The sequence below is a fragment of the Hippopotamus amphibius genome, chromosome 8 (genome assembly GCF_030028045.1).
Source record: "Hippopotamus amphibius kiboko isolate mHipAmp2 chromosome 8, mHipAmp2.hap2, whole genome shotgun sequence".
Lineage (NCBI taxonomy): Eukaryota > Metazoa > Chordata > Mammalia > Artiodactyla > Hippopotamidae > Hippopotamus > Hippopotamus amphibius.
This window is the reverse complement of record NC_080193.1, coordinates 36,219,194-36,245,611: the sequence shown is the minus strand read 5'-3', so window position 1 is coordinate 36,245,611 and position 26,418 is coordinate 36,219,194. Positions and strand designations below refer to the sequence as shown.

The window sequence follows — 26,418 nt, the reverse complement described above, 5'->3', positions numbered from 1 at the left end:
CCCATATGCCATTTCAAAGAAATGGCTCTTTTCAAGTTTCTGAGGAAGAAACTCTAAGATGGGAATTTCCTATGGCTCACCCTGCCCTCTATGAAAAAAAATGCATATTTGTTTTTGATCCTGCACAGAAAGACCAACAGTTTGAGAAGCTGATGATGGTGGCGTGATGGCTTTTTTTAAAAAAAAAAAACACCCAGGATTTTTCTGCACTAAGGTTTAAACACCAAAGGCTCCTTGGCTGGTGGTCCCAGGGGTGAGGGCACGTTTCTGTGGGCAGTGTCCTTGGTATAAGGATCTCGCGGTGTGAGAAGGACCCTGACAAGGGGCAAGGGGGACCCTCCCTTGGAAGCCCGGCTCTAGGTGATGCCCCATTAATAACAAGCCTGGTGAATTACTGCCGGGCAGGATGGGGCAGCGGGGCGTGCGGGGGGTCAGCAGAGGGTTTAGACAAAGAATTGGGAAAACTGGCTCATCAAAACATGACCAGGCAGCCAGGTCAGCAGCTGGAAGAATTCTCCTCGGATGAAGTCACGTGTTGCTACAACATGGGGGCACTGCCCTGAGGACTGGGCTCAGAGATGTAGCCGGAGGCGCCAGCCAGGGGAAAACAGCCATCTCCTTAGAGAGACTGGATGTGTTGGGGGCACCCCAGACCTCTGGGCTGCCAGTCACTAGAGATCAGCACGGCGTCCAGTGATGTGGTCCTTCCCAACAAGACTGCAGCAAGGGGACTTCCCTTGTGGTCCAGTGGTAAAGCATTCACCTTCCAGTGCAGGGGGATGCGGGGTTGATCCCTGGTGGGGGAAATAAGATCCCACATGCTGCGGGGCAGCTAAGGTGGTGCGCTGCAACTACTGAGCCCACACACTCTGGAGCCCGCACTCTCTGAAGCCCACGTGCCACAACTAGAGAAGAGCCCACATGCCACAACTAAGTCCCAACACAGCCAAAAAAACAAAAAGGACTGCAGTAGGGAATAAGCTCAGAGCACACGGGCTCCAGGCCTGGGACCAGGGAAGAGATGGGTTTCTGCAAGAACTGTCCAGCCCTGGCACTGACTGAGGGATGTGCAGGCAGGAGTCTCTGGAAGAAGGCCTGGTCCTGGCCCGATACAGGGCCGCGTTACAACGAGGCACAAACACATCTGAGTGAAGCTGGTGGGGCCCGGGGGAAGGAGGCCAGAGGCCAGGACAGAGCATGGGTCCCCGTCGGACAGCTGCCATGCCCTGGGGCGGGGGGGGTGGCTGTGCAGGAGGCTGGGGTGCGTCAGGGACACTCTGCTGAGCTCTGGTGGCCTCTAAGAAGCTGAGATGGAGGCATGGCTCTGGGGACCAGGAAAGGGCTTCTTGGCTCCCCCATTTCAGCTTGGGATTCCCCATTCATGACAAATTGATTATGTTCTTTTCCTCTACGATTCCTTGCATCTTAAGAAATATCCAGTGCAACTGTTTCACTCTTTTTCCTAAAAGCAAATGGACCTTTGGAAAGTCACAAAAACAAATTCATACTAAAGTGCAAATGACTTACCAGGTCACTTCCCCCTAATGGAAGGACCAAGGCCACAAGAGACACCTGTATCTTTGGAGAAGGGGCTAATGTGGAGGAGAAAAAAAACAAAATGGCAGACAAGGAGCCTTGAAGTCAAGCACAGTGAAGTGGATAGCTCAACTGAAATCCGCCTTGCCCCTGAGTTGCCCATCAGTCAAACAACAGTCCTAAGGGGGTGACTGGTCCCCATGGTCTAGCTTGGGATAGGAGCAGGAAGCACGTAGGCCATAAATCCAGACAGACCTGGTGTGAAGCTCAGTTTTTTCATTTGCTAGCAAGTGACAAGGGCTCTGAGCCTCGGTGTCTTCATCTGTAAAATGGGATGATACACACCCAACTCTATGCAGCCTATGACGGCATTTGCTCAGAGCAGGGGCTCAGTAAGTGGGAGCCCCCTTCCCCATCACTGTGAACCTCAGGAGAGATGAACAAGAGTCATGGTGGGACCTTTTTCCCATCCTTGGGGTAAGGGACCCCAAGATGCATCCGACTGGAGCTGAGATGCACCACCCACCACTGAGTGTGCCCACGGTAGGAACCACGGCACTGGAGTGGGGATGGGTGGAAATGGTGGGCCATGTGCTTCAGGGCACTGCGGGAACATTCTTCTACGATTTTATCCCTGCTGAAGTCATCCCCATTCCCACACGGCTCACTGGCAGGAGGCTCAGCCCGGCCGCTCTAATGCCAGGGGTCCCTGCCGTTCTTTCCCAGAAACTGTGCCACGCTGCCCAAGATGAAACAAACACAGGAGGGGATTCACAGGTGGCCTCATGGTTCCAATGAACATCATTGTGAATTTCCTTTAAAAGGCAGCTTAAAAAAAAAGTATATCCATCCCCTCCTGATCTGCTTTCAGCCACATCTCCCTGTGCTGTAGCAACAATTCAACTCTTGGGAAAGTCAGTGACAGAAGAAGCCCAAGGCTGAGAGGTCCCAGCAGGGGATGGCCCCCATGTGCTGGAGGGTGGCGGTTCAGAGGATGGATCTCTTTTATGATCCAATTTCCTTACATCAAACCCCACTCTCCAGGAAGTAAGGGGGGATCGATGGTCTGAAGAAGTGTACCTCTGGGGAGGACTCCCCCAACAGAGAGCAGATCGCTATTCTCCATTCCACTCTGAATGCCCAACCTGGTCAATTAAACTGTTCAATTCTTCAGGGAACAGGAACATGAGGATGCTTGGCAAAAGAAAAAGGGTTGATCGTGTACGGAAGGAATGGTGATTGGTGTCTTTATTTTGTGTCTGGATTAAGCCGGAAGGTCCGCCAGCCTCAGTCATTGAAGTTGGGCTCCTCTCGAATCCCACACCCCCTCCTGTCCCTGCAGAGATCCCAGAGAGGGGCGTTCCTCATCCTGAGTACACGGGAGAGGCCACGTGGGGGAGGTGGAGCTCACACCTTCCCAGAAGACTCCAGAAATGATGGCACCAGCTCCAAAGAAGACACGGGTTGCTCCCTCCCTCAGCATGTAGGTCTGACCTGGGGACACGATGCACTTTGGAATGTGGTCCCTCTAGCATGGCCTTGACCTGCACAGGCTGCAGGCCCCACGAGGTCCAGCTTCTCAGCTTCCTCATTATCCATGGTGGAGCTACCCACCACCCAGCATGGAGCTCCAACCCTGGCTCATCACAGTCCGGAGGATGGACATCACATCCACAGCCTGAGGGCTTCCCCTGTTCTGTTCATATAGGGGGACCCTGCTCGAGGGCCCCAGAGAGTAAGGAGCAGAATTCCTGCCCACAGGTGGAGCACCAGGCACCTAGATGGAGCCGTCTGCAAAGCTGGAGACCCTGGCCCTGTGGGGCTGAGCAGGTGTCATGGGCACAGCTGCCACAATGGCCTCAGAGTTGGGGAAGCAAGATTTCTGTGGGACCAAGAGCAACCAGGAAGGCTCCCTGGAGGAGGTGGTTTTGGAGCTGGGCCCTCAAGGGGCCAGGACTGGGAGATCTGGAGAGGATGATGGGTCCTTCAAGCTGGGAGGCAGTGTGGACAGAGTCCAGAGGACTCACTCGCGCCCTGGCACGGAGCTGTGTGCAGCAGGGCTGCTGGCCCAAACCACGTGGCCTCTCCCGTGTACTCAGGATGAGGAACACCCCTCTCTGGGGCCCACTCAGGGATTCAATGGTGCGATACACACAACAGGAGGCACATAGTGCAGCACCTACCAGGCATGAACATCAGAGCTTCTCAGGCCCGAGAATCACATGTAGGCTTTGTTAAAACACCATGGCTGGAGCCGTGGCCTCTGTGGGCCTGGGACAGGCCTGAGAATCTGCCTTTATAAAAAGTGCAAGCTTGCCAGGGACCACCCTTGGAAAACGATTGGCCTAGATGACCCTTTTCAAACCCACTGTAGCCCTAGAGTTCCCACTGCCACCAGTAAGTAAGAGATTACTTCTCACATGAGAGAGAGAGAGCCCTGGGTGTGGCCTTTGAAACCTGGGGACCACCACGCTGCCCCGTGTACCAGGGCTTCTGAATGTGGTTGGAGGCGCACGAGGAATGCAGTCAGGGGTCTGTGCTTTTCCAAGTACAAGAACCAAGGTACACGCAGGGCTGGAGAAACCATGCGGACGGCCCCGTGCACACCTCCCTTTGCTGGGGGCGCTCAGTTCACTTTGAAACCTGGACAGATTCAAAGGCCAGCCCTTCAGACATGTGGACTCAGACGGCCAAGGCCTCACCCAGTGGGAATCAAGTAATGGCCGAAGCATCAGAGCTGGGAGGCAGGACGGTGTAGACAAGTCTAGGGACAGCCTCCTTCCCAGTGGCCAGGCCTTATGCAAATGGCACTATTATCCCCAATAATAAGTCCAGGACAGGCTGCTTCCAGAGCCCCTCCCCGTGCCTGGTCACTGCCCCACAGGAAGCACTTAATAAGAATAATAATATCCTGACTGGCACTCCAGAGCATGCAATTAAAAGGCGTTTTTGTCTCACTTGGGGGGGGGGGCAGGAATAGTGGGGGGAAATTAAAATCAGACAGGAAATTCCAACACCACCAGTTGGCGGGTGTCCCGAGGCCCAGGCCACTCGCGCAGTCAGACCTGCCCCCACACGCGGCTTGGCAGGACCAGGGCGGTGGCTGGGCCCACCCCACAGCCACAGGCTGGCCTTTCCAAGGACGCAGGACAAAGTAGCTGGGCTGGGCCAGCATGAGCCACTCCACGGGTTGCCCCCATGGCTGGTCTGGAAGGCAGGGTGGGCAGGCAGGCAGAGAGGCGTGTGCAGTCCACGGCTGGACCAGATGCCCCAGGAAGAGGCCAGACTCAAGTGTCACGTGGCCCTCACTGCATGGGAGCCCAGGCAGTCCTGGGACCTGCCCCTCTCCAATACAGACTGAATGGTTATGCCGCCCCCAAATTCTTATGTTGAAATCCTAACGCCTGACATGATGGTATTTGGAGATGGGGACTTTGGGAGGTGATGAGGTCATGGGAGTGGAGCCCTCATGATGAGATTAGTGCTCTTATAAAAGGGACCTCAAGAGACTCCTGTCCCGAGAGACTCGGGCATTTTACAGGTCAGGTAGTGGGAGGTCACCAGACACCGAATCTGCTGGTGCCTTGATCCCTGACTTCCCAGCCTCTAGAACTGTGAGCAATACATGTCTGTTGTTTAAGCTCCCCACCCATCTCTGGTGTTCTTGTTACACAGCCTGTGCTGACTGAGACACCCACAGAGGGTGGTGGTAAGATGAGGGAAATAGGCCACAGGAGGTAGATGGCACTTGGGCCAGAGACCTGGGGGTCGTGGTGAATAGCAGTGAGGCTGCAGCTGACGCCCCTGCCCAGCAGCCCCACCACTGATGCACTTAACCTCTCTGTGGCTTGACCTCCTCATCTGTAAAATGGGGGTGGTGGCAGGACCCAGGTCAGAGGTGGACGTGAAGCAGAGACCAGCTAACGTGTCAGAGCCTGTGCAGGCCATGCACATAGTGGGGTCCCTGCAGCGCCAGCCTGGCCATCTCCACAGACCTCCTGCCCCTTCAGTGAGGGCTGGGGGATTGCAGGAACTCCAGGGGCACCCTGGGGAGATCCCTGCCATCGTAAGGAAGGGAAGAGTGGCCTGCCTGTCGGGGTAGACCAGTGGGGTCCCACATTACAGACTCTTAGGACCAAAAGAAACCTCGGAGAAGGTCAAGCCTGATTAACTTTGAAAATTGTCTTGGCCACAGATTCTGTCCCAAAGAACACAGTATGCAGGACCCCAAAATCTACAATAGATTTGAGGCCCAGGGGACTGCAGCTTCAAAGGGGTCCCCTGCAGCCCTCCAAGGGGCCTTGTGGAGAGCATGCATCCAGCCCAGGGGCTGGGAAAAGAGAAGTCACTTGTCCCTGTGCTCCTTCTGCCTGTTCCCCAGGCCGGGGTGGACCAGGTGACCCAGAACAGATGTGAGCTTCCCAGTGTGGACCCCACACTGCACAGGTCTACCTGCTTGGACATGTCCTTGACTCACCTGCCAGTTTGCACCAGCAGCACCACCAGTTGGCAGCTTCAATACTGTCGCATCATTGTCCGAAAAGCCCACATGTCATGTCATGGGTGCATTGAGCCCTTTCAGGAGGACACCTATACCACTCCTCTGCCTGTTCCCCACGGGTTCCCAAGATGCCACCTGCCACTCTGCTTCCCTCCCAACATCTGCCCTTTCCTGCAGAGCTGCATCAAAAGGTGCCCCCAGTCTGTGCTTCCGCCCTGCCTCCCAGCCTCCTGAGAGCACCAAGAGAGCCTAGGGTCAAGTCCGCTGCAGTTCTCAAGGAGGCCACAGCATTTTGCCCCCACCAGGCACTGGTGATGCTTCCACAGGCTGGCCGAGGCTGCCTGACTCCAGGACGTGTTCTGAGGCAGAGCCCGCCAAAGCCAGCCAGCAAGATTCCAAACCAGGCAGCGGATCTGCTGTGAGAACAGCCTCCAAGCACCTCCAAGCACCTCCAAGCTCTGTGGGCGGCACTTACTTTCCTGCCATTGAAGGCTCATTACAAATGCTTTTCGGGACTTCCCTGGTGGTCCAGTGGTTAAGAATCCACCTTCTAATGCAGGGCACATGGGTTCAAGCCCTGGTCGGGGAACTAAGATCCCACGTGCCTCAGGGCAACGAAGCCCATGCACCACAACTGGAAAGAAGCCTGCACGCTGCAATGAAAGAGCCTGTGTGCTGCAACTAAGACCCAACACAGCCAAAAAGTAAAATAACTAAATAAAAACAGACAACAACAACAACAACTACAAAATCCCAAGTGCTTTCCATTCCCTCACTGAAGCAGCACCCCTAAGGACCACTCCTCGGAGCCCCTTGTCAGTATGGTCCTGATGATTATACATTAGTCAACAGGGTTCTTTTCCTTCAAACCTTCTCTACCTAAAATGAGTTTCCTCCATTGTCCTCCCATCAAGGACAGCTCTGGCCTCGCAGACATGTGATGCGGGCCACATATGTTACTTTCAATGTTCTAGTAGCTGCATTTAAAAAAAAACTAGAAAGAAACAGGTAATAATTTTCATAATACAATTTCCTTGACCCAGTATATGAAAAATATTATCCTTTCAACATACAAATCATTAACCTGATGTCTTATTTCCTTTTATCCGTACTAAGTCTTCCAAGTCGGTTATGGAGTTTCATTGATGGCGCACCTCAATTTGAATTGGCTTCATGGGACATGCAGGACAGCCAACGTGGCTCGGGGCGCCTTACTGAACAACCCAGGCCTACCCAGGTATCATTACTGGACTCTGCTTTTGAATTCTAGTCTGGGTGAAGTAAAGTCTCCTCAATACATAAATTATGGTGATGAATGTCCTCCCCAAATCTCAGTCCTTCCTCCCTTCTGAATCTGAGCTCCCCGCAGACTTCTACTTGGTCCTTAAATTAGCCAAGTAACAAGCAGTTAATCTTCTTCCCTCCGTTTCTCCTTTGCTTGTATCCGTTAAAGTCACAAGGCCTCCCAGGCTCGTTCCTTCCACAGCCTTGTTTGTTGATCGTTTTTTTTTTAACCTACTGACTTCAGTTATTAAAAAGTTTTTTATTGATGTGTAGATGATTTCAAATATTATATTAGTTTCAGGTATACAGCATAGGGATTCAGTGTTTTTCCAGATAATACTCCTTTAAATGTTATTACAAGATAATAGCTATAATTTCCCTGTGGTATATAATATATCCTTGCTGCTTATCCGCTTTTTAAAATTTTTATGGAAATATAGTGGGGTTACATTTTGCGTTAGTTTCAAGTGTACAGCAAAGAGATTCAATTACACACACATATATGTAAACATATATATATTTTTTACATTCTCTTCCACTATAGGTTGTTACAAGATACTGAGTAGACTTCCCTGTGCTGCATAGCAAGCCCTTGTTGGTCATCTGTTTTATGTACAGTCATGTGTACCTGTTCATCCCACAGTCCTTGCACACCCTTGACCCATCAGAGCCAAGCAGAGCAAGTCTGCAGCGCCTCCTTGGGCTCTGCCCTGGACTGCTGCCTGCTGCCTTCCCCATCAGCGTGGGAAGGCGTTCCCAAACAAGACAGTGGGCATCTGGACTCCTGAGACCCTATGACAAATAAGAGGGTCCCCCGAAAGCAACGCACATGCAGGGAGTCGTGTGGACAGGGCTGTGGATGGACACTGGTGGAGCCATGTAAGACCTCCGGAAGCCCGGCTCCCTGAGCAGCACTGGCTCCACGTGATTCTGGATCGAACTGTCTGAATGACAGCCCCCCGTCCCCACACGCCAGCCCACAACCTCCCACTGCTGCACCCAGGGACACTGGACGTCCACCCCACAGGACTGGAGAGCCGTCTGTGGAACCCCCAGGAAAAGCCCATTCCTCCAATTTTGCTGGTGGAGAAACAAACAAAGAAAACCAGGGCCTTGTGACCCAACCCACTGGCCCTGAGTAGGGCCCAGAATCTTGTTTCCTAGAATGAAACTGTATAAAAGGGGCTAAAGAAAGGAGGGGGAGAACTCCAAAGTCTCCCTGGACATCAAAAAACCTCTTGCCAAACAGTGTTTTGATGAGCTAAGTGTGCGAATTAAAAGCAGACGGAGGGACTTCCCTCCACACAAACAGCTTTTAAAATCTAGGGGCAAACTCCCACACACAATGTGTTTGGGGGCTGAAGAAACCAGAGCTGCACTTCCACAAACCCCAGAACAGCCTGGCCTCTTCATCTATCCAAGGGCCTGTGGGCAGCGGCCCTGCTCTGCGGGTCCGGCTCTACCCCAGACAAGGGGACCCAGAGGAGGGATTCCATTGCTCAGCAGGCGGCCCCCAGGTCCTGCTGTCACCGGCAGAATGGAATCCAGAGCCCGCCTGGCCCTGGCACTCTTCTGATCCTGCCCCCAAGTCTGCTCCCAGAATCAGCCCGACACCTTGTAGACCCCAGAAATCTCCCAGCCCGATACCTGCTCCTCCCCACAAAGCCCACCTCCTACTTATAGCATCAACTCATACTGCCCGAGACAAGTCCAGTCTGAGACAGGCTGGGACCTGGGACCTGGGACCATTTGCTGTGGTGACTGCATCTGGGCAAACATCTCCTTGAGTTCAAGATACAAAGAAACTACAAGCGACTAAAAAGAACTGTGTGTATGCGCAGTTGGAACAAATTATAGACAAGATACAGAAAGACTGAAAACCCAACTGCCACTTCTGAAGAGCCCAGAGCAAAAAGCAGGGTACCGCACATACCCCTGCACTCAATACCACCCAAGCGATGGGCAAACCACCTGAGCCACCTCTCTGCCAGACCCCTCCCTCACTCCATACAAGGAACCAGCTTGCCCCTCCCCTTGCGGCGTGAGCAAGGGAAACTGTCGCTTGTTTTCACTCCCCCCACCCACTGCAGAAGGGGCCCCAATAAATCCTTGCCTGAATTTCTTGTCTGACCTCTCATCAATTTCTATTGATTAAGGAGTCCAAGAACCCTGGTTGGTATCAAGATCACGTGTGCCTTCTGCTGTGACCTTTCCTGGACCTTTCTCCTGCCTCCTCCCCAAATCAGGCAGAAGATATGCCCTTGGACCATTTCCTCCTAGCCAGAGTCCGGTGCCTGGCATGGAAGGAGAGTGTGAATAAGTGAAGGGGTGAGTGAGTGAGTGAGTGAGGGAATCTTCTCACTCCTGGAAAAGAGACTTGAGGATAACAAGGGGGCCTTGTTCAGCCTAAATTAATAGGAGAGAAAGTCCTGCTGCACAGATGTGTGGCAGACAGAGCTTAGACAGAGGAGGAACAGCCGACAGAGTGGATAGGACCCGGCAGAACAGCATTAGACAGAGCAGTCGTAGTGGACCTGGTAGTATTAGAACAGCAGTCATAGGAAGAGCAGGACAAAGTCAGCTCCTCAGCTGGGGCTCTCCTCAGAGAAGGAAATTGGAAGTTGTTCTAACAGCAAATGCACCAGGCTTCCTACATGCTGGGGGGTTCCCGAGTGTGATTTAATCCTCATAGCACTTGATGAGGAATATATCACCACCACCACCACGACCATCACCACCATCACCATCACCACCACCACCACCATCATCATCTCCATTTTACAGATGAGGAAACTGAGGCACAGGGAGGTTCAGGAGCCTAGCTGGGGTCCGTCACACAGCTAATCAGTGTCACAGCCAGACCTCACAGCCATCCATGGAACTTCCAGCCACGTTCCTACAGGAGGGATAGGGCAGTGAGAGCTCTTCTAGGACCATGAAGATAAAACATGAACCAAAAAGGAGGCCCAGGGTCCTGTCCTGGGAGCTCAGCTCCTGGCCCAGGCAGCCTGGGGAGGGGCTTCACTGTGACCAGAGCCACAGGTGTGTGATGGAGGGGGCGAGGCACAGGTGACCTGGGAAGGCAGAGTCACAGGGCTGACAAACTCCAGGAGACACAGGGCTGGACTTGGTCTTTGCACTTGGTCTGTGGCCTTTCCGAAAGTGAATTGAACCCTCCTCCGTAAAATGGAAGGAGTACTTCCCACAGCAGCTTCTAAGTGCTACCCAGGGATACAGCAAAGTCCAGGAGGCAAGTCTGGGAGGGACCTGTGAGAGTCTGTTTTCCCCAGCCGTGTTCCTGGGATCTGCTAGTCACCCCCACGGATCATCTGCCTGGCTTGGAAGTGTGCTGGCCGATGTTAAAAATGGGCCCCCTGACCGCCGTGGCCCGGTGCCCCCACAGCACATGCAGGGTGCTTGCTGTTAGCATGCTGCCTGTGTAATTAGGGCAGCGAGGACGGCAAAGGGCCCAGCCCGGGTCCCCAAGAGCGACTGCAGTTCAGAAAAGGCCCCCACCTGGTTTGTGCCGATTAATGGTGGCCCCCCTAAGAGCCCTGGTTAACACAGGAGTTTGTCAAGATTAAGTAATTGCCTGAAACAAAACGTGCATTATCTTTAAGGCCCCGCTGACGATTGACTGGTGCTGGGAAATGGGGTGATGGATGTCTGTGACTCCTGCCACCATCCCTCCCCCATCTGCATAAATTAAAACGCAGCCCGTGATTAGGAGGGGATGTCCCTGCACACCTGCCAAGGGACAGGGTGGCTGAGGGCCTGCCATCACCCCTGCTGCAGGCCTGGGGGGCCACAGGGAGACCCGACTGGCCAATGTCCCACGGGCAGGGGTGGACCAGATGCCCTGTGGGATCGAGGATGGGACAGGACATCTGGAAGGAAGAAACCACAGCCCGGGGAGGGTGCAGGTGTCACCAGTGGCTCTGAGGGCACCCAGAGGGAAATGAGATGGACAGCGCCCCCCCACGGGCAGGCCAGTACTCGCACACATGGCCAGCACACGCGCCAGGGAGAAGCCGTCACTATGGCAACAGCGGTGAGCCGGTCCATCCAGCGCTGCTGCCAACCAGGACGAGGATCCCCTGCTGGCCTGGGCCGAGCCAGGATCTCCATGTGCATAGTGGGTGTAAATGAGGTGCACGACTCAGCAGTCGTCCCCCGGTGAATCGAATGGATGGGTGTGTTTTCACCCCTCTGAGCATCGGTTTCCCAGGCTTGGAGCCATGACATCTACTTCACTTCTCCAGGGCCCTTGAGTATTTCACAGTCTCCCTGCAGAGGGCACTTTAGAAGAGTTCTCAGAAACGGAAAGAACCACAGGAGTGGGGATACAATTGACAGGACAGGGCTGGCCAGAGAAGGTGACTGCTGGCCGGGCAGCTTACAGTTAGTGGGTAGGGACAATAGGGCCCCATTTGGGCAGAGGCCAGGGGCCCAGCTGGGTTGGGAGCACCAGGGGGGCTTCCTGAGTCTGGGAGTCACCTCCAGGTGATCTCCCGGTGGGACCCGCATCACCCAGCTGGCCAGAAGGTGGAGGATGCTTTTATTTCCAATAAGGAATGACAGGGATCACACAGCAATCCTGGGGTGCATGGTGACACAGGGAACTGGAGCCGGGGGACCCTTGCAGCCATTCTGCTGGGGGCCAGATCATCAGCACAAGCTGTGGAAGACAGTGTACCCCGATTCTCCCCACCAGTCAGAGATGCCTTTTCAGGGCAGAGGCGGTGGGGACTCTGGTGCTAGGCTGTACCCCTGACTCCCTGCACCCCTGCAGACAGCCTGGACCACCAGCCATAAGCCGAGCAACGCAGTGCTCGGCGGCTGACTCTCCTCCCTTTTCGGGCAAAATAAAATTCCCAAATCAGACCCCCACCCCGAATCTGCCTCCGGGCCAAAGCAACACCAGCCCGGGCCAGGCTCCTCCCACAACATTGCTTTCCCCCAAACCACAGCTCCAGGGTGCCACGGGTGGCCTGTGGGTGGCCCTACCCAAGTGGGTGTGTGTGAGTCACCCGGAGGCCCACGGCCACGCTCCACGCTCTGGCCAGTCCTGGGCACCCCTGCTCCCCTGGCCATCCCTCCTCAGGCTGAAGCTGAGTGGAGGCCTCCGCCATCGCCACTGGATGACGTCCCACTACGGACGGTCCCTGCTCACCCCACAGTGCTGGGGGGCAGGCGGTCATGTGGGTCCCACACGGACATGAGGCCATGATGTGCCATCCACACCGGCCTCCTGGCCACCCCATACCCCACGAACATGAAAGAGGATCAATAAATGCCCGAGAGGGCAGCGGCCTCCACGTCCGTATTGTTCATGTAGTAACTACATTGTTTTTCCATGCCCAGAAGTCCAGTGGGAAAAGCTCAAGAATATCGGTTGAATGACTTACAATTACACAAATCGTTTTGAATGCTAAGCCAGGCATAATTCTGTGCACTTGACATTCATGTTTATTTGCTCTTATGTCAACCCTATGTGGGGGCCACTGTCACCGCCCCCATTCTACAGATGAGGAAACTGAGGATTGAAGAGCATGGAACTTGTCTAAGATCACACAGCCAGTCACAGGCAAGGAAGGATTTCAACCCTCGTCTGTGATTCTAGAGCCTGAGGCTTAACCACCCTTGCACTCCAGCCCATCTGTCATGACTTCTTCCTTACGACAGTGTGGCCGCCTGGACACATGGAGAAGCTCAAGTCCCTGACGGCAGAAAAGGCTCTCCCCATGGTCTTCCCAAGGGAGGCCACATCCACTCAGAGCCCTTGGGGGAGTCCAGCTCCCCATTCTGTCTTCTCCACCAGACGACTCACGTCTTCAGCTCCTGGGCACAGGCTCTGCTCTGGAGATGCAGGAAGGAAAACGCACCAGCCCTGGTCTCCAGGATCTGCCAGCCAGTGGGAGACACTCAAGTCAACAGGTGACAGGTGAGAGAGAAGGGGACCAGGAAGCTACAGCGATGAGCAAGAGCAAGGGTGCTCGGTGTTGTCACAGCCTCAACAGCGGGGGGAGAGTAGGGGTGGGGTGGGGGGAGAGTGGGGGGGGGCTGGGGCACGGCCGTCTTACAGGATGTTAAGGACACTGGCTGTTATAAACCGGTGTGGCCACTATGGAGAACAGTATGGAGGCTCCTCAAAAAACTCAAAATAGGGTTGCCACATGACACAGCAATCCCACTCGTGGGCACATATCCATAGATACCTATAATTCAAAAATATACATGCACCCCAATGTTCACAGTGGCACTATTCACAAGAGCCAGGACATGCAAGCAACCTAATGCCCATCAACAGCGGAATGGATAAAGAAGATGTGGCACATATGTGCAATGGAATATTACTCAGCCATAAAAAGGAATGAAACTGAGTTATTTGTAGTGAGGTGGATGGACCTAGAGTCTGTCATACAGAATGAAGAAAGCCAGAAAGAGAAAAACAAATACCGTATGCTAACACATATATATGGAATCTAAAAAAATGGTACTGATGAATCCAGTGACAGGGCAAGAATAAAGATGCAAATGTAGAGAATGGACTTGAGGACACGGGTGGGGAGGGGGTGAAAGGGAAGCTGGGATGAAGTGAGAGAGTAGCATTGACATATATACACTACCAAATGTAACGTAGATAGCTAATGGGAAACTGCTGCATAACACAGGGAGATGAACTCAATGATCGGTGATGACCTAGAGGGCTGGGATAGGAGGGAGTCAAGGGAGGGAGGGGATATGGGGATATATGTATAAATACAGCTGATTCACTTTCTTGTACAGCAGAAGCTGGCATAACAGTGTAAAGCTATCATACTCCAATAAAGAGCTGGGAAAAAAAGTTTTATGTATGTTAAAAATTGCAAAGGTAAAAATTACTGAAAGAAAATACACCAAAATGTTAACAGTGGTTGTATTCGATTCTTGGGGTTATAATTTATTTTTCTTCTTTCCTCCAATTTACAACTTTAATTCTTTCCTTTAATAATAAATTAATAAATTAGAATATTTATTTAAAAAAAAGATGTGGTACATATACACAATGGAATACTACTCAGTCATAAAAAGGATGAAATTTTGCCATTTGCAGCAACATGGATGGACCTAGGGATGATGATACTAAGTGAAGCAACTCAGAAAGAGAAAGGCAAATGCTATATGATATCACATATCTGGAATTTAAACTGTGACACAAATAAACTTATCTATGAAACAGAAACAAACTCACAGACAGAGAAAAGACTGGTGGTTGCCAAGGGGCAGTAGGGTTGGGGGGGAATGGATTGAGAGTTTGAAATTAGCAGATGCAAACTATACATAATGAATAAACAACAAGGTCCTACTGTATAATACAGGGAACTATATTCGATATCCTGTGATAGACCACAATGGAAAAGAATTTTTAAAAAAGAATATATATATATATGTATAACTGAGTCACTCTGCTGTACGCCTGAAACTAACACAACATTGTAAATCAGCTATACTTCAATAAAATAAATTTTTTAAAAAAGGACAGTGACATTAGCCTGCTGGTGATGGAGAGTCAGCAGGAGGTTTTGTGCACAGGAGCCACGGGGTCAGACCGACATCTGACATCCAAGGGCACAGAGGGTGAGCTGTGTGGGTGATGCTGGAGGCCAGGAGATAGACTGGGAAGCAGACCTAACCTTGGAGCAATGGCAGCAGAGAGGGGACAGGTCACGGCCAGTGTAGGCTGCAGGAGTGGCAGGACTGGGGCTGCAGGGTGCGGGGGTGAGTGAAGAGTGAGATTGGTTCAGTGGAGCAGGCTGGGGCTGAGGTGGGTGGTGGTGTCTCCAGCTGTGAGGGGAGACACGGGAGAGAAAGGCTGTTTTGAGAGCCAGAAAATGGGTGGTTTCTGACCTGCTGAGTCTGAGATGCCCGTGGAGCATGGGGCCGGCGGGGGGGTTGTTGCACATCCAGGGACTGGTTGTAAAAATGAGGCCTGAGCGGGGGGACAGCTCTTGCAGGACGCTGTGATCTGGGTGGTGGCTGGAACCCCCAGTGAGAACGTTGTAGAAAGCGAGTGCATGAAGAGAGGTGGCGGTGGGGGCGGGGCCCAGAGGCGGAGCCAGGGAAGGGAAGCAAAGCTCCTGTCCAAGCTGTCTTTTGCTCACCTGGCCCCTCGGGCTTTCTGACGCTGAAGCAGAGTCTGTGAGCTGCTGGCCTGGGTCCTGCCTGGGTGCTCTCTCTGGACCCAACCCACCTGGCATCCGGTGTGGAAGGAGGGCCGACCCCAGGGCCCAGCGGGCCTCATCACCCATGCGTGGGTGCGGGCCAGGAGAGGGGGAACCCATCTGCAGCCAGGAGGCTCACTCCCCCCAGATCAGAGCTCAGGAGCCCCCGTCACACCCCCTGGGCTTGCCTGCCCCCCAGTGGATGCCGATTTGGGAGGCTGCGTGGGGAGGGGGCCCTGCCCACGGTCAGCACAGCTGCCTTCTCAGAGAGAGAGCCCGGCCCTCCTCTGGATCACAAGCCAGCAGTGGGCTCAGGAGTAGCTGGAGCCTAGCGAGGGGCGGGGGCAGCATGAGCTGGTGTACTGACACCTGGATAGAAACTCGCCCTGGGATGGCCGTGGGTGCAGCCCACTCCTCAGCAGTCCCTGGTGACCCCAGGGAGGGAGCAACGGCCGAGTCACGAGCCCCTACACCGGAGTGTGTTCAGCATCATTCATGATGGGTCTCTCCTGAGCCCGCCTTGAAAACCTGTGTTCCCACAGAAGAGCCCCCTGATGCAGACAGGAAAACGTTTCTCAGCCTGATTTGCACTACAAGCTCAGGCCCTGGAGCAGCCTGGGCCTCCAGCAGCGATTCAGCTTCCAAACAGAGTGAGAACTCATCCTGGCTCTGGGTGTCCTGAAAAGAGGGGGGTTTTAGTTTCCTAATCCCAGCTCAGCCACTAACTAGCTGTGTGACCTTGGGCAAGTTGCTTAACCTCTCGGAGCCTCAGCCTCTGTAACTTCCTTCTCTCGTAGGGTCATTGTGGGAGGTCAGTGAGCGCACACAAATGGAGCTTCACGTCCTAGCTGGCTGTCAGCAAACGTGCCCCTGGAGGAGCAGCCCTGCCCCCGTCGTGGAAGTTGGCAACTGGAGGATACACAAGGGACAGCACCTAACCAATCAAACTGTGGGGGTGCCGAGGAGCCAGCACTTTTCCCACCAGCAGCAGGCAGGGCTCCCCTTCCCCTTCTTTTCCTCCCCCCTCCTTTGCAGGAGCTAAGAGAGCCCCCTTTTACAGCCCCGTGCGGGGCCCCGGGGGAGCCCGAGGCCAGCAGAAACGACCGCTAATACTTGCAGCCACATTTACTGAAACCTTTTGACACGGAGGATATTTTTATGAGATAAGTGCCCTGTGTCAGTATCAGCTGGCAAGTTTCATTGCTCACATTTCAGTCCTGCAAAAAGCCTTTTTCAATCACTGTCCACGGCGACGATAAACTTTAATGGCTAAGGGAGAGCCTGCAGTGTGGGTACTTTCCATCCTTCCTGTCCCTGCGCCGGCCCCGCCGCAGAGCCCCCTCCCCACGAGGTCAGGGGCCCAGGCAGAGGGGCAGACGTTCAGGAGGCCATCACCCACCCCCCACCCCATCCCTCAGGGGATCGCAGGGCCTGGAAGCATACGCAAAACCCCAGAGAATTAAAAATGCCAACACCCAGCCCAGCTCTGGTCAGCAGAGCCTCTGAGGTGGGCTCCGGCACATGAGCATTTTTGAAAGCTCCCGGCGGATCCCAAGGGGCCGTGGGCCTTGAGAACAGCTGCGCACACTCACACGACGTCCCATCCTACACCCGGGAGGTGCTGGGTGGGCGAGCGGTTCTCTGCTGGATGGTTGGAGAACCAAAACCCAGAGGTCACAAGGTTGCACGGAGAGCCAGGAACGGACCTGCCCTCAGAGCCCAGGCGCCTGCCCTTCCAGTCTGAAGGGGTCATGTTTGAAACGAGCATCTCGGCGGAAGGCAAGGTTAGTGTTCAAAGGTGAGGAAGAACGAATGAATGAATGGCTTCCACCTACAGGGAGCTCGTTCAACCATCTCGGTGTCCTCCGAGTAGAGGTGGCGCCTGGTGTTCCCAAAAGGCTCACTTTCCAGAAGCACCGAGCAGGTTCCAGATCTCAAGGCAGGCGGGGCTGCCACCTGTCCTCACAGTCCCTCTTGGCACCACTCACAGGGCTGTGCCCACGGCCCACGGCTGTCCTCACAGACGAATGTGCCCCAGGACCAAGGTGGGCTGAGGACGGCACCCTCCTTGCCACCATGTTGCAACCCAGGCTGGCCACGCACCTCCGCCTCCGACGCCCCCCACCCTCCCTTCCCACCACCCCTACAGATGCTCTGCTTCCCTGGCCCACGGACACCTCCCCGCGCACACCCGTCACCTCCCAGCCCTTCTTGTAGGTTCTTCTGTCATAACCACTCCGGATCCTTTGGGAGGAGCAGACCCTCTGGGAGGAGCAAATTGTGGGGCAGATAGGAACAAAGTGGGCAGCAGTAGGAGGCGGAAGTGGTGCGCATCACGGGGCCGTGGACGGCTCCCCTTCACCTGCATTCCTGCCAGCTCTGTGGTGTCTAAGGCACGTCTAACGCGCGGGCCTCTGTGCGTCTCCAGTGTAGACAGACTCTGTGTCCCCTGGCGTGAAGATGACGTGCAGACGTGAAGGAAGGAAATGAAACTAAAGACCGACCAGGGCTAGGGACTTTCAGAGGCGCCATGCTCAGCCAACCTGTCTTCCTGGGCCAGAGTCAAAGGTTCTAGGGCAGAAGGTTCTGGGAACAGCCGGAACTGAGAGCCGGATCCCAGCTCCATCGCGGAGGCCTCTGCGGGGAGGGCTGCCAGCACTCAGCACCAAGAGGCCAGGGGCCAGTTTAAAGTAACTGTCTGGGGACTTCCTAGGTGGCACAGTGTTTAAGAATCTGCCTGCCAATGCAGGGGACCCAGGTTCGAGCCCTGCTCTGGGAGGATCCCTGCGCCACAACTATTGAGCCTGTGCTCTAGAGCCTGTGAGCCACAGCTATTGAGCCCGTGTGCCGCAGCTGCTGAGGCCCGCACGCCTAGGGCCTGTGCTCTGCAACAAGAGAAGCCACCACAATGAGAAGTCCCCGCTCTCCACAACTAGAGAGAGTCCATTGGCAGCAATGAAGACCCAATGCAGCCAATAAACAAATAAAACATATATAAATTTATAAAAAGTAACCGTCTGAATTGCCTTTTTAAACCAAACCAAACCCAGACCTGAATACTTCCCCTGTCTGTCTGGACCTAAGTCTGCCATGGAGAGCTGGCATCCAGAAAGCCCTCTCTCGCTGTCCACTTCTTGGGTCTCACTTCCCTTCCCCGGCCCCAGCTTGAACCGTTTATTACACACAGAGTCTCAAAATGAATCCCTCTGCAATGTCCAAATATACTTGCAAGCTCCACCTGTGCTCCACAATCCATCACGGCAACAGAACTCATTTCTCCTTGGGAGACGAAAAAAAGCCCAGCATTGGGGACCAATTAAGCCTTGCCTTTGAAATCATGAGGGCTGCAGATTGCGGACAGTGAACCCCAACCTCTGATGAAATAGGAACCAGATGCCAGGACCATGAGGCCCACAGCATCCCGCCACCATGGTCCAGCCCCGAGAGGGATGTGGTGGGGGCGTGGGGGGCAGCATGGACACTCTAGGGGCCCTGGCTGATGTCATAGCCCAGGTTCACGGCACCAGCCGGGATTTTAATGTGAACCTTCACCTGTGACAAGAAATGAGGGCCTCCTAACAGCCCCTCCAACACACCGTGCCTCCCAGCCTTCACTCCTCCTTCCTCTGTGTTTTGTAAGCTCTCAGAGTTCTTCCTCAAAGTCTTCCTTGAACACTCAAGCCTGCAGGGAACGCATTGTCTCCCACTTAAGGACTAGGAGGGCTGCAAAGAGCCAGTCCTTGATTGCGGAGTGTCCATTACTATTCACCAGACCCCTCCTTCTCTAACTAGATGGCAGGCTTCTCCGCTGTCACATGTTTTCTCAACAAGCCCTCTCTGACCCGGGTTAAACGGCTGCAGTGCTGATAACGTTAGCAACCGGTTCGTGGGGAAAGGCGAGAGGCCTGGTGTGCATCATTTGCCAATTTCCACGGTGTAAATGCTCTCACCGTGGCTGAATTCAAGCTACCAACGGAGCGATCACAGAACTGGGAGTTGGGAAACATACAGAACTGGCTCTAGTGCGCTGATGCGTGCAAACACCAGCAAAGCACTGCCAAGCTGGGTCTCTACCACCCTCAGTGCTTCCTTAGGCAGGGACTTTCTTCTTTTTTTTTTTAAAGACAAAAACATCTTGATGTCCTAAAAATTAAACAATACTATTTCTTACCTAAAAAAATTAGCAAGATTTTTTTCTCAATGAGAATACTCAATGCTGGAGAGGGCATTTTGAGGCATCTTGGAAATGACTGCTAGAAATAATTTGGAAATACAGCTCAAGGACCATACCCTTTGACTCAGGAACCTCACCTTTTTCCTCTACTCCAGGGTAAAAACCTAAGTGGTGAAAATGTGGGCACAGAGATTTTGATCACGGTAGAACTTGCAGTACCAAATGACTTTGGGCAGCCAAAAGGTTTACCACGGCAGAAGTGGTTCAATTAAGCCTAAAATCAACCTTCAAGATGATACCGCAAAGATCTGATCACCAATAATAAAAAAAGGGGCACCCTCGCGGTTGACATCCCCTCCTACACTATTGGTGGGAATGTAATTGATGGAGCCACTATGGAGAACAGTATGGAGGTTCCTCAAAAAACTAAAAATAGAGTTACCATATGATCCAGCAATCCCACTCCTGGGCATATACCCAGAGAAAACCATAATTAAAAAAGATACATGCACCCCTATGTTCATAGCAGCACTATTCACAATAGCCAAGACATGGAAACAACCTAAATGTTCATCAACAGATGAACGGATAAAGAAGACGCGGTATATATATACAATGGAATACTGCTCAGCCATAAAAAAGAATGAATTATGGGACTTTCCTGGTGGTCCAGTAGTTAAGACTTCACCTTCCAATGCAGGGGGTACAGGTTCAATCCCTAGTTAGGGAGCTAAAATCCCACATGCCTCGGGGCCAAAAAGCCAAAACATAAAACAGATTCAATAAAGACTTTAAAAATGGTCCACAGTTTAAAAAAAAAAAAAAAAAAAAAAAAAAACCTTAAAAAAAAAAGAATGAAATAATGCCATTTGCAGCAACATGGATGGACCTAGATATGATCATACTAAGCGAAGTAAGCCAGAAAGAGAAAGACAAATATCGTATGATATCGCTTATATGTGTATCTAAAATACAATACAAATCAACATATCTGTGAAACAAAAACAGATTCACAGACATAGAGAATAGACTTGTGGTTGCCAAGGGGAAGGGGAAGTAGGGGGAGGAAGGAATGGGAGTTTGGGAGTAGCAGAGGCAAAGTATTACATATAGGATGGATAAATAACAAGGTCCTCGTGTAGAGCACAAAGAACTATATTCAATATCCTGTGATAAACCATGATGGAAAAGAATATTAAAAAAGGAATGTCTATATATGTATAACTGAGACACTTTGCTGTACAGCAGAAACTAACACAATAGTGTACATCAACTATATTTCAACTTAAAAATATTGATGAAGCGGGGTTCTGCGCGCATCACCCCTCTCCCGGGGGTCTGGGCAGACCCTGGGCCTCTGGTGCTCACCAGAGGTCTGGCTGGGGGTGGGGGCCGTGGACATCCTCCGGGTGGATGCTGCCTCTCCACCCGAGCCCTGGAGCAATGGGCTGGCTGAGCAGACGGGATAAATCAAAGGCAAGGACGCTGTCACCCTGGGCAATCCCTCGCTACGCAATTTTCATGTGAATTTAGCGGCTCTGCATGGTTTTTAAGAACCCAATTGTATCCTGACACTTTTTAAATGATGCCTCTTTACATCCAGCCATAATTTATCTTTTACTTGGGAGCAGCTCAACTTCCATAACCATTTGGGGGCAAAAAAGCCCATAGTGACTTCACTTAATTTATAACAGTCCACACTCAGTAAAACACGGACCACGGAGGTTTGCCAAATGTGGATTTCATGTCAGCGGCTCATCTTGGTAAAGCTTAAGTGGCTTTATTTTCAAAGAAAATACACATTTAAAAACTGTTTACAGATTCGAGTGGGAGCGAGGGTAAGTGTGTGGGTGTGTGAGGAAGAACTCACGCTGGTACAAGCCCCAAAGCTAAGATGTATACTCGTCGGGCAAAAAAGCCTCTGTTTTCCCTTTTAAGCTAAAAAAAGAAAAGTGATTTCAAATTCTTGAAAAGTCCAAAGGGATTTCAGTGACCCCCAAATCCCTGTGGGGTCTTTACGCATCCCTCTCAAGGCATGATGCTGAACCTGAGCTTGGGGGTCAGCAGGTCTGGGGGTCTCCCCTGGGCCTCCTCTACCATCCTGGGCAAACCAGCCAACACCTTCTACTCTGTTGATACAACTATAGCCACACATATCTCTTGGCTATTTTACCAGGGGCTGTGAAAGTAAAAGAGTCGAAGGACAGACAGTAAATGATTTTCATCCAAAGCCCCCAAGGCCGTAGACAACGTCCCCTCATCTCGTTTCACCCACACAACCCTCCAGGGGCCGGGTTTAGCATCTTGACTGAGCAGTGGGGAGACCCAGGCAACGCCCACTCAGATCCTGTGCGCAGAGTCACCAAGCCAGCGGGTGAGTCGCTTTGAGTTCATGGAGACCATGACAATTGGATTCGCCAATTAGAAGTGACTGTAATACTTGGAAATGGCCTGTCTTGGGCCCTGCTGCTCAAAGTGTGGTCCAAGCACCGGCAGCCTTGGCATCTCCTGGTGTGTGTCGACAGTGAAGCCTTGCGGGCTCCACACCGACCTAGGGGTGATTCTTCTGTACGTCCATTAAAGAAGGAATGAGAAAAGACAGGAAAGGAAAAGTTGGGAGCAGCCGCAGAAGCAGGACACACAGGGATTCGCGTGGCCGAGGGGGCAGCAAATGAGCCGCCTGATCCGGCTCCCCCCAAAACTCTGCCTGCCCCACTCGTAGCTCAGAGCAGAGCACTCTTCGCCCACCATTCTCAGGGGGGCCCCTGGGAGCAGACGAGAAATGCACACACTCGGGTATCACCCCAGACCTAGGGAATCAGCGATCAGTGTTCACCTGGCCAGAGAGCGAGCCAGGGCACACGCTCCGACAAAGGGCCCCTGTCCCTCCCAGAAGCACTTCACTGCAGGCCCACACCTGGGTTGGGCACCAGTGAGAGAAACAGCCTGCGTTTGTACTCCCTGGGCCGACTCCTTTCTAAGGCATATTTTCATCCAGGACCTCATTTAACCCTCACAGCAGCCACAAGAGAGAGGCAAGGAGGGCCCCGGCGTTCCTGTCAAGCAGATGGGAAACCGAAGCCCTGTTACATCCAGGTCCAAGCTGGGACTGGGAGGAAAGCAGGTCCCCGGGCTGCAAGCGCCCAGCCTCCCCTGTCTGCCACGGCCACACAATCGCCCTCAGTTTACTGCCAGTTACAGCCACGCAGCCAAAGAGGCTTTCCAGGACCCAGGAGGGGTGATGGTCCCTCGCTGCTCCAGCCAGGAGCACGCTCAGGGCGGCGGGGGGTGGGGTGGGGCTGGGGGTGGCATCCATCCTCCGACATCCTCTGATGCCCGCCTTCCACAGCGGCAGCCTAAGGAATAGTGTGTGTGTGTGTGTGTGTGTGTGTGTGTGTGTGTGTGTGTCAGAGAGAGAGAGAGAGGGGACACATTTCCAAAAAAGGAAGCCCTCAGAAGCCAACCCCTAAAGTGAGAAATGTGTTTTCCCTCCTATCCCAGGGTGTTGGCTTCTATATTACAGGGATCTGAAAAGCCCATCTCCCACTGAGATGCCTGGTTGTAAAACTCAAAGGCACAAATGAGGCCCAGCTGCAGCTTCACTCACAGTGAGCCCCAGGCAAGAGCAGTCCTGGGAGGTGTGCGGGCGGCCTGCCGGCTGGAAGACGTTCCAATTAAGGCCCCAGCGTTCGGTGAAGAGGTGTACACAGCCGGGTATCCCAGCCCAGAGGGAGTGGACAGAGAGATTCTTGCCCTACTCAGCAGACACACTTCCTGTTGTCCCCGTGTCTGCAGGTGCCATGAGCTGGCCGTGGCCCTGGATCTGGGTTAGACGGGCACGTGCATGCACTGGTCCAGCCGCTTTCTCTTCCCATCTGGGCTGGGGAGACAGCCAGCTGCACGGACTGCTGGCTGTGTGATTCGGGACAGCTTGCTTTCCCTCTCTGAGCCTCAGCTGCCTCATCTAAAGACTGGAAGTGATACCTGGGTGGTGAGAAAATGAGGCTCACTGTGTAAAATATCAAGCCCAGAGTGGATGCTCCATCACTGCTCATTTCCCCTCCACAAAGCTGGGCTCGGCACTGGCGAGAGAAAAACAACCCCCCCGCCCAGAGTGAGGAGCAAATTCAGGAACACACACCCCGACTCAGAGGAGCCCTTGGCTCCATCCATTTCCACGGACTCCCACCAGCGCTCCAGTTTTAAAATCTTGACATTTATTTCGATATTTATTTTTCACTGTAAATACAACCTCTGTTTACAGAGACATTTCTTTTCCTCTGTAAACATGGCAAACGTCTGGGGAAAATATAATCCCAAACTCACAGGATTGGAATGATTTTCTTTATGATCTTTTTCTTTTTTTTAAATCTATTCTAGCAGTGCCTCACACTGTTGCATTTTACTCTAATTTGGAAGGAAGGGGGTGTGGATGGGACCCGCACCGCGTGATAACAATAAGAAAACGCGACAGGTAAAGGGATCCTCATCGGGAAAATAACACTACACTTACTCTTCTGAACGGTGGAAGCTGGAAAGGTAGAATTTCCAAGGATCGGAACGAGGACTAGTCTAATTGGACATGACACTGAGCTTGACGGCCAAACGTCACTCCCCGGGGTGGAATTATCAGACGATTTCATGAAACTGGGTGAGAAAAGCCTCATAAAAATTCGAGGGCCCTAAAGAGATAAAGTACCTATGTATAGGATCAAAGATATTATCATTTCAAACCTAAGAGGTTACCAGTTAAACCCACTCACTGTATTGACAAGGAAACTGAGGTTTCCAGCTTTCATCTGCCTTCCTGAGATCACAGATGTTAATAGCAAAGCCTGATAGCCAATTTCCTTTGCTGTTGTTTATTTGTTTTTCCAAAATATTCCAGGCGGGGAGAAAGATTGAGGAGTTGAAGGACGGGGCCCTATTTCCCCTCGAAGGAAATAAACTCAGGGAGCTTCCTCCCCTGAGGCTGAGGCAGACAAGATCAGGAAATCTGGATGCATTTGTGATTAAGAGGCGCACAGTGGGGTATCAGAGGGAAAGGTACTGGGGTGCGGTAAGCACCTGCATTTTCAGTGACGTAATAGAGGAGAGTCCTGGTCTCCTGTTTCTGGGGCCTCTGCCCACAGGACAGCCCCCAGGTGGGGACTCTCTCCCTCCTGATCACAGGCCACCTAGGATGGAAGGGGACACCTTCCCCCCAGCTCCCCACCGCAAGCACTGGCCCCCACTTTGCCATGTTAATTTTTATTTTATGGTCATTTTTTCAAGCTCTGGTCTCCTTTTTAGTTGGATGCATTAAACTACATGCCTGTTTGGAGGCTGCCTCTAGAACCACGGAGGGTAAAAACAAAGAAACAAACTTCCCCAAGTTAACTCTGGATAGGTGACTTAAGAGTGATTAATAACCAAGCTGGGAAAGGGACAGAGCTTCAAAAGTTTCGCACGCGTGGGTTTCAAAGAAAACAGAGACCTGTTAACACTCCCACCTTTACAAGAAAATGCCAGCGGTTAGGGATGCAATTTTTTCCTGGAAACTGTGACTGCTGTAACCATGGCTCCTTAAAGCCTGCCTTAAAAGTCTCATCCTCTAGAAAGGAAGGCCACCTCCCTTGTCTCTGTAAATACCTCCCCTGCCCCAACTCGGTCGGCCTGGGTGACACACGCATCTCAAGACTCTGCCCGAGCCCTGCAGGCCCCACCTCAGCTCAAGTAGGGAAGATAGAGCCCCTCTGGACCCCTCTGGACTCCCCAGAGACTCTCAGTTCTGTGAGGTCTAGGACTAGGTCTGGGGTTGGGGTTGGCGGCTGCCTCCAGGTGGTCCTCAGTGGGGGACAGAGAGGGAGGTTGGGGAGGAGGATGGGAGGAAGGGAGGGAGAAATCTGAGCCACAGCTGATGCTGAGAGATACAGGACCAGGTGTATCTGGGAACCACCTGCCCAGACTCACACAGGGAGGGAGAGATGGAGATGGGAAAAATTAGACACTGTCATGCCTAGCTTGGTGAGAACCACAGCCCTAGAACCTGCCCATGGTTTAGCCACCTGCCGTCACTTGTGCGCTTGCTCCTGGTCTCAGTTTCCTCATCCAGATAATGGGTGGGAAGAGCCCCATCTGTCCCACCAGGAGAAAGAGAAGGAGTACTGACTTCAGAGCCTCTTGCATACATGGACCCGCCATTGCTGGAAAACCTCGGCAGTCACAGATGCGTCCAACCCTTCATTTTAAGAAGAGGAAAGGAAGGGGCGTGTGTCTGGGGGAGATGAGTGATTAGAAGCCGGCCTCCCTCCGCCCAGATCTTCCACGTCCTCGAGGCCCATCCTAGTGAGAAATGGGTACTTCTAGCATTTCACCCTGGTTCTCAAAAGAAAATGCTCAACTTCCACCGCCCCCCCCCCCCACCCCCGCTTCCATACAACCATTCGGTGGCGCGAAGCTCAAGCAAAACGTTCCTGCTCCATATTTACAGCCGAGTTTGTGGGTTCGGTTTTTTGTTTGTTTGTTTGTTACTGCTGTCCTTTTCCTCCCAGGTTCCTAGAACGAGGGAACCGTGGGCATCGCAGCAGCAGGAGGCTCAGGGAGGCCTGGGGTGGTGGCTGTGAGGGGTCCACAGACTCCTGGCCAAAACCCTTGCTGGGCAGCCCCCTCCCTCACTGTCAGCCACGCCCTTAGGAAGGTGCCCTCTGAGGCCTGAGAAAGCAGAACTGGGCTTATTC

At 52.9% G+C, this 26,418-nt stretch overlaps 1 protein-coding gene across 7 annotated transcripts in view; it reads right to left on the bottom strand.

Moving 5' to 3' along the window:
- Positions 1-26,418, bottom strand: part of GLI2 (GLI family zinc finger 2) — a 247,689-nt gene that overhangs the window by 69,931 nt on the left and 151,340 nt on the right. The window lies entirely within an intron of this gene.